A 9,705-nucleotide genomic window follows, 5' to 3' on the forward strand; every position below is an offset into this window, starting at 1 on the left:
GTTATCAGTCGACAAAGTCATATATATATATATATATATATATATATATATTTTTTTTTTTTTAAAGATATTTTTTGGGGCATTTTTACCTTTAATCGATAGGACAGAAAAGTGTGAAAGGGGAAGAGAGAGAGGGAGTGACATGCAGCAAAGGGCCACAAGCCGGAGTCGAACCCGGGCCGCTGCGGCAACAACCTTGTACATGGGGCGCCTGCTCTACCACTAAGCCACCAACGCCCCACAAAGTCATATTTTTAAGTTACTTATTCTTTTTTTATCAACACTCAAAAGACAAAAACAAACAAACAAACAAACAAACAGCATAAAAAGCCAAGGCTACATACATTTTAGATGCTGTAACCAGCAGATATATACATATATATTTTTTTTACTTGAGAACTGATTTGAATGAATAAAGTATGATCAGGTATCATTAAATAAACTTGACTTGATTAAATCAATCAGTTAAGTGCTTCACAGTGTTAATTCCACTACAGGGGAATGTATTTCCACTGTGGCCACTGAAAAACAACATACAGTGTGCGATCAAACACAATCAGCTCATAATTTCAGCACATCCTTTGCTCTAATTTGCTAAATTATTCTTTATTGTAGCAGAAACATAACAGTTTGAATGAGTTAGAAACCTGTTTGGCAGTGATACTCAATTTACAGCCCATGGGCCACAGCCATTATCTCATAATGAAAATAAATTGATTCAAACTGGGATATTTTTTGTACTTTAATCATAAATGAGGAGCTGGAGTGCATAAAAAAGCTTTAAAGGATCTGAGCTCTGCCCCATATACCCTAAGAGCCTCAAAACACTCGCCCCCGAGGCAGAGCAGTGAGTATCCCTGCTGTGTGGGCTGAATGCACGTCCCTTATATAGATGATGTTGATAAGAAGTTTTAGTTCCTTACTGCCCCTTTATAATCTGAAGAAGGTGCAGAGAACTTGATATCCACAGAACCTGGTTTAACTATGCAAACAGCACAGCAAACTTAAAGGCAGATTATCTGCAAATCACTGAACATTTACCATACGTGTGTGTTTAGTGGAGTGATAGTGAAACCTCACTGTAGACTTGACTGGAAATATTGAGACATTCTCACCCACTTCTCTTTGTGCCCCAGGAGGACTATTGTGTCTGAGCAGGAGGAGGAGGAAGAAGAAGAAGAAGAGGAGGAGTACTGTAAGAGCAGGTTGAGCAGGATGGTGAGAGTTTCCAGGGAATAGTTGTAGATGTGAAAGATGATCCAGGAAGCCACTGGATGTTTTTTCCCTCCTTGTTTGAACAAGTAAACACCCATTACAACAAATGTTACAGGAGGAAAAGAAAGACTGCTGGAGGAGAGAAAATTGAGTGTTTAAATCCCAGATAACATGACACAGAGCACATATTCTATGTAATGAACAAATAATAGGCTATCATTTATTCACAAAAAAGGGATGCTAGCAGACACTGGTGACACGTGGAAATCAAAGTACTATCACCGTAGTTTATTTATTTTGAAATGTACCGTACGATAGTTTATTATCTTCAGTGTAAAAAAAAAAGTGATCAATGTAGCATCAGCTAGCATCAGTAATTCTCAGGGGAGAGACCAACATTATAATTTATGCTCTGTGTAGCTTTTTTGAGATATTACATCACTTTTCAGAATAATTTAAATGAAGCTAAATGTAAAAATTCATAAGGAAGTGTTAATTTTGTTAACAAAAACCATGAGCTTTTCTCCATGATGATAACAAGATGATGACGAGCTCAAAATAGATTTTGATAATAAAGACGAAATCTATGTTTTATTTCGCTGATGAGACGAGACATGACAAAAATGGTTGTGGTGGACTATTGGACATTGAAAAGCCGTTAATGAAAGCCATGGCAAAGTTTTTTCATCCTTAAAAGAGAGTTCACACGCACATCCGGACCAAAGCTGGGCAGGTGCTGAGCCGAAAAAAGCACGAGATGAAAAAACAAAACGCTCGCACACTGCAGGGCTCCAATGCTGAAGTTTTAATGAAGTGACCTTTCGAGCGTTATGCTCTTCATCAGACTAACAAAACAGAGGGTGCCGCCATCTAGAATCTCCAAGACATAAGCATTCGTTTGGAGCCGTGTTTGGATCAGAATGCACCGTCCATTCATTTTCCTTTGCTCATGGTTATGTTCTCAGACATTTAGCATATTTAATATTGGTAGAGCAATTGTGTTAGTCATCCTCCTGGGAGGTCAGAGGTCAGGTTCAGCTACAGAGCAGCTCCCCCAGCAGTTATTAAACAGAGCAGAGCAGTTACCGGCAAACAAGTTGAAGTGCAGTTTGTGCGTCCATCAGGCCGCCCTGCTCAGTGAGGTTCTGAGATATTTGACATTTTTCTTTTTCTTTTCTCATGGATAAAAATCGTGTGGTTTTGTCGTTCAGGATATAAAACACAATGCATTCTTTATCATTGTTGGAGCATGTGTGTGTACATACACCTGACACTGACAAATAGCCATTGTAATTTGACAGAGCTGGCAGGGGTTCCCATGGAAGTGTGTGTAGAGGGTTATGGCCGTAACAAGATCCATGGCGGAGGAGGAGCTAGTCCAAGGCGTGTCTCTCTTAACGCTGGCCAAACACAATTTGTTGGCTTGCTGGCGAGGGTAACACTGTTTCTGTGTGTGTGTGTGTGTGTGTGCGTGTTAAGACAAGATAGTTTTACACTTCATTATATAAAAAGATAAACTAAACTATTAAACATCCAACGGATTAAGTTACAGGCTTTTAAAATAAAGTTGTTAAAAAATGTTTGAAAATGGACCTCTTCCTGTGAGACGTTGGGACGATGAAAATTGGGCTGTCTGGTTAGTGGGAGTGAATCTAAACACAACACATATCTTTACTGTCTTTAATTACTCTCAGGCAGCTGTTGTCGGTGAAAGGCTCCACTGTACACTACCTGCCCACCACCACACTGCAGACAAAGTAAGGAACTAGCTGGAGAACACAGCGGAGCATTTAGCAGCTAAACACAGGGAGAGATTTCCCTCAGGAGTTAGAGGCAGACTTTTATGCAACATGAGGACACAAACACACCTCCAAAGGAATGACAATGCTGCTCCATGTCTGCTTGATTCATACATAAGCTGCTGTTTGCTAAGGCAGGGTGGATGACACACAGCAAGGGGCCGCAGCCTGAATCAAACCTGGGCTGCTGTGGTGAGGAATCAGCCTTGGTACATGGTGCATGTACTCTAGACAAGCAGCCCAGTCTCCGGATGTAAATATATTTCTGCAAACCTTGTATATGGAACATGTGGGTGTTTCATATGCATCATATAAATGTGTCTAAAGTGATGTAGTGTATGAGCTGACTTTGTTGTCGGGAGGTGGAGGGATGGTGGATGGATGTCATCTGGGCAAAACACTTGCCAAGCTGCAGCTGAATCCAAAACATGTCCTGGCTCTAAGCATAAACAAGTGGTTGTGGTTTTTGAGCCTAACCCTAACAACACGTTAACCACAGTGTTGTTGAAACATAAAGTTTTATCTGCTACATAATGATGTGCAAATGTAATGTCAACAATTTTTTTGGTGATTGGGTTGCAGGTAAGCTACTGGTAAATCACAATGTTACATTTAAACCTGCATTAATAGATTTTGTGGCCAGTTTGGCAGCACTGTGAACACAAAATTGACATACGGTCACCTTATGAAGTTTTTGGTGCAGCTTTAATGATGTTGCATTGCACACACATGGAATTATTATACCCTATATTGTGGACTCAAAGTATCCCACAATGCAATGCGTGAAAAGAAGTGTACAGCTTTTGTACAACTTCCTGTAGCTTACCTGTCTGCTTCCTTTGGGAATGAAAATATTTATTACTAGCGGTAAATAACTGTTTGTAAGCTAACTGTGATTTTACCGCCTGTTTATCAAGATCATGACATCTCGCGAGAACTTGATTTCTGAGACGGACAGGGCTCAAACAAAGTTAATTTTCTCTTGGTCTGTGTGGATGAAAAATGCAGCTTTAGTGTCAGAATGTTGGTAAGATGTGTGGCTTGTGGAAAATGAACCCAATATTTACTTTAGTGACTACAGGGCGAAAGAATTGACCATAAATTGTGATCACGTTCATTTTCCTCATTGACGACAATACATCCTACGGGGGCGTGGCGCTGATGTCACTGAATCAGGAAGTGAGCTGAGTGGGGTATTTTTCTTTATCCAATATCTCTGGTACAACCAATGGTCACTCACCAAGCAATATATCCCATCATGCATTGCACCAAAGGAACGGATGGACTATATGGGACTGACACTGAGATGGACGAGGAGAGAGGAAGCAGCTGGATTACAACCTGCTGTACATGTTTAACTTATAATGACACGTTGAAGCTTGTTTTACCAGATTCTCTGCCATGTAATAAACTGTCAGTTCCTTGTGTATATATTAATAACTCAGCAGCTGATTTTCTCAAGTGTTTAACAGTTGGCAAGGTGGCAAAGGTTAGCAAGCTGAGATGCAGCTAGCTCTGATTTGTGCCGTAATGGCGTAATACATAATGTTATACATTAAATTCACAAGTTATTACATGACTGTCTGGTAAAACAAACTTTAAATCAACAAAAGTTAAAAGGAAAATTACTTACGCTATTGGGACAGGTAGAAATCGCGCTGCTGTCTATCCTCTTGTCTCTCTGCCAGTGTAATATTATTAATATATTAAATATGACATCTTAACACACCACAAACGGCTGCAATGTTGATTTAGGGAAATAGACTCAGTAGAGATTCATGTGCTGGGCGGCAGTAGCTCAGTCCATAGGGACTTGGGTTGGGAACCGGAGGGTCGCCTGCTCAAGTCCCCGTCCGGACCAAAATATGGAGCATGGACTGGTAGCTGGAGAGGTGCCAGTTCACCTCCTGGGCACTGCCGAGGTGCCCTTGAGCAAGGCACTGAACCCCTCAACACCTCGGAGTGCCTGTCATGGGCAGCCCACTCTGACATCTCTCCACTTTGTGCATGTATAGGTCCTGTTTGTGCATGTGTGTGTTCAGACCTGTGTGTAATTGACAACAGAGTGAAAAAATTGAATTTCAAATTAATAAAGCATATAATTAAATAATTTTAAAAAAAAGTATTTATCACAATTATGCGTGTCAGTATTTGTTATTCATGGTTCACCAGCCGATGTTATTAAATATTTATATATTATTATTCTAATTGTGCAACAGCAATGATGTTATTAACGGCACTGAGATAATAACCTGTGCAGTAAGTGTTTCTTCATGTTGCAGGTGAGCTCACTATATAGTCCTCTACATAGAACTCCCTACATAGTGAGTGAATGAGTGAATGATTTTGGACGCAGCCATAGATAGTATCTCTGTTGGCTGTAGCTGGATATGTGACACCTGCTGTATTTCATTACAAATGACATTTCCTGGGTATTTGCTTTCTCTGGAACTTGAAAAACAAGTATTAATTTGTGAAGATGACCTCATCGTAGACATGTGAACACTGCGTCAGAGGACCAAACCACATTTAAAACGCCCTTGAGGCTATATTGAGGGGTGTGGCCAGTTTTCCTTTCAAATGAAATATAATAAAATAACTTGACAAACTTCTTTCCCTTCAGACAAACCCCTGTTTCTAAATACCATCAGCAGTAACCATGTCCTGCTTCCTGTTCCTTTAAAAAGAAAATGTAATAGCTTTACACTAATGAGCTGGAGCTTCTGGGAATCTCTCCGCAGTCCTGTCAGTTTGACAGACTCACATCATCAAAAGAAACAAGCCACACTCCAATTAGACTTGTTGGTGTCGCTGACCTTAAGCTATGTAGCAACAAAGGAGGGTCAACAAACACTTCAGTGACCTTAGTGGAGGACAACAGATCAACAGGTTGACTCAGGGTGTGTCAGCACCTGCAGAACAAAGCAGCATCCCCCATTTGGACAACATGAAAGCAGCTCTTAGAGAACGACAAACGACTCACTGCACATTATTAAAACTCTGTTGCTCGTTAGCCAAGTGTGTCATCAGCCCTTATACTGGTGAGGAAGTGCACTAAAACACACACACACACACACACACACACACACACACACACACGCAGAGGTTAAACATGATATTGAAGTAAATGAGGCATGATTTACCTTTAAGATTATGTGTGATTTCAGCCTGTAGCTACATTGTTTTCAGCAGTCTGTGATTTGTGGGGTACAGCTTGAACAAAAATGTTTTTTTTTAAATTTGCAAATGTGCTGCTATTCATTTTGCAACAGTGCAGCAGATTGACCGATATTGATTTTAGACAGAGATTAAAAAGCAAAACAAAACTTGGAGTCGTCCCACACAATAGGTTTTGTATATTGTGCCAAGTTTTAATCCCTCAGCCTGGAAACCGTCACGCTGTGTTTGGCAGCGATACACAACGCGACTCATCACACACTGCTCACATGCTGTGACTCACAGCTGATCGACATCGTCTCTGACAAACAATAAGCAAAAATGAGTTTGACATTTTGGGAATTCTGGACTGTCTCCTGGCTGGAGCAGTAACGTTCTGCGGCTGGTTTAATCATTTCTTCTCTGCTGTCAGGTGGAAAACTACAGTGAAGCAGCCACGCCCAAGCTCTCTCTTTGCTTGCTCCCTTGTTTCACTCCAAAGCCACTTCATCTGTGTGTCCCTGTTTGTCCTCTCCCATCCTCCCACACACTAACTTAACAAACCAACCCGACCTCTCCCTCTCTCCCTCCATCCATTAAGCCTTGAAGTTAACTCAGAGGAATGCAGTCCAGTGGGTTTCCATACGATCCTGCACACTCAAAAATGAACATAAACTCAAGCTGCCATTTCGCTGATAAGGAGTTGAAAGGCTTGACATATAGCTTCGTGTAAAATGCCATGACAGACGGATAATTAAATGACATTTTGAGAATACAGGTAACAGTGTTTAGGTCATGCTTTATTCATGCGCAGGGCAAATAAACAGAAAAAAAAGATCAGATTTGGATGAAACAGTTTCGGGCTGCTGAAGGGCAACATCCTGCATGACATGGATGAATTATATAAATCGAATATCGGACTTCAAAGCCCCTTTGACACCTGCACCTTCTTACATAAATGTAGTTTTATAACTAGGTTCGGGAACAAAGACCATGCCTCGAACACATCCCATTTCCGCCCAATAGTATTTAAACACACCCGATGCATTCTCTTCCCCTTCAACACATTTCTTACATCCCACCCACCCAATCCCATCTTGCCTCTTACTGTACATCTTTTTCTCTGCTCCTTTCTGCACACAGGAACCAGTTGGGGCTCTATCCGAAGCCGAGCTCATGAAGAGACAACTCCCCCACTCAGTCTCACTCCTGGGATCCCTCCTGTGTTCCTGCCTTTGACTCAACACGTTCATCACCGTGCTCGGCAGCTACCCAGAAACCCAGCCTTCATCCCTCAACCCTCAGTCTTCATCCCTTCATCCCTCAACCCTCATACCTTCATTCCTCACTCTACATCCCTTGATCCTTACCCTGTCATCCCTAACCTTTCATCCATCTGGCCCTTGACCCTCATCCCTGCTACCCTTCATCCCTCAACCCTTCATCCCTTCATCCTTTCAACCTTCAACCCTTCATCCCTCATCCACTCATCCCTCAACCCTTCATCCTTTCGACCTTCAACCCTTCATCCCTTCATTCCTCATCCACTCGACCCTCAACCCTTCATCCCTTCATCCTTTCAACCCTCAACCCTTCATCCCTCATCCACTCGACCCTCAACCCTTCATCCCTCATTCATTCAACCCTCAACCTTCATCCCTCATCCATTCAACCCTTGACCCTCAACCCTCATCCCTCAACCCTTCATCCATTCAACCCTCAACCCTTCATTCCTCATTCATTCAACCCTCAACCTTCATCTCTCATTCATTTGACCCTTGACCCTCAACCCTCATCCCTCAACCCTTCATCCCTTCATTCCTCATCCACTCCACCCTCAACCCTTCATCCTTTCAACCTTCAGCCCTTCAACCCTTCATCCTTTCAACCTTCAACCCTTCATCCCTCAACCCTTCATCCCTCAACCCTTCATCCCTTATCCCTACATTCCTCATCCATTTGACCCTCATCCCTTCATCCCGTCATTCCTCATCCACTCCACCCTCAGCCCTTCATCCCTCATCTTTTCAACATTCAACCCTTCATCCCTCATCCACTCGACCCTCAACCCTTCATCCCTCATTCATTCAACCCTCAACCTTCATCCCTCATCCATTCGACCCTTGACCCTCAACCCTTCATCCATTCGACCCTCAACCCTTCATCCCTTCATTCCTCATTCATTCAAACCTCAACCTTCATCTCTCATTCATTCGACCCTTGACCCTCAACCCTTCATCCATTCGACCCTCAACCCTTCATCCCTCATTCATTCAACCCTCAACCTTCATCCCTCATCCATTCGACCCTTGACCCTCAACCCTTCATCCATTCGACCCTCAACCCTTCATCCCTTCATTCCTCATTCATTCAAACCTCAACCTTCATCTCTCATTCATTTGACCCTTGACCCTCAACCCTCATCACTCAACCCTTCATCCATTCGACCCTCAACTCTTCATCCCTTCATTCCTCATCCACTCCACCCTCAACCCTTCATCCATTCGACCCTCAACCCTTCATCCCTTCATTCCTCATCCACTCCACCCTCAACCCTTCATCCTTTCAACCTTCAGCCCTTCAACCCTTCATCCTTTCAACCTTCAACCCTTCATCCCTCAACCCTTCATCCCTTATCCCTACATTCCTCATCCATTCGACCCTCAACCCTTCATCCCTCATCCACTCAACCCCCTTATTTAAATTAAACTATTAAAATATTAAACAAGAGCACAGTCTCTATCTAATAAATGACACTGATAAAAAAAACCAAAAAAAAACTATTATATTCCCACTCTGTGCCACCGTCCCCTCTCACGCACCTGGCGCTAAATATCATAAGACCTTGGCTCTTTCTGCAAATGTTCCCTCATGTCTGAATATAGAACATTAAAGGTGCTGTATGTAACTCTGGTCAAAGATGGCTGATTGTTGGGTTTCATTCCCAGGTTGTCAAATACAACGCTTTGGGTTAATAGTCGGACTGAACCCTCAACACGCTCTCATCACAAGCCGTCACAAACTGCTGCTTTTGTCAATGGCCTATCACATCAACATGTTACGCACTAGGTATCCTTCTGCATCTGCTGTTGATGTTTCAGGATGTGCTACGAACGCCAGGACGTCACAAAAGCACATGGTATCACTTTAACACCCTAATGAAAACAGCAGTGTGACATACTCCATGTCTTAAAAGAGTCTGACAAATAGTCAGCTGTCATAAGTTTAAAAACTCATAGTACAAAGAATAATAACATCCTTTACTAAAATCCTTTTTGGGCCTCTGCAGATTCTTTGTTGAAGTTCTTAACCGCTGAGGAAAACTGACTTGCTGTGCCACATCCAGCTCTGTTATATCATTGATCCATTAAGAGATCATTTACTCAGCTCCCATGATCCTCTGAATCTCAAACAAAGGCATCAGCATCACCAACATCCCAACAACACTGCAGCTTTCCAAATCACATCAAAAACACTGATGTTTAAAGTTCCCTAGATATAAACGTCTCATTCTAAGGTACAGAATCTGTTAATT

Source organism: Epinephelus lanceolatus, chromosome 17, assembly GCF_041903045.1.
Source record: "Epinephelus lanceolatus isolate andai-2023 chromosome 17, ASM4190304v1, whole genome shotgun sequence".
Taxonomy (NCBI): Eukaryota; Metazoa; Chordata; class Actinopteri; order Perciformes; family Serranidae; genus Epinephelus; species Epinephelus lanceolatus.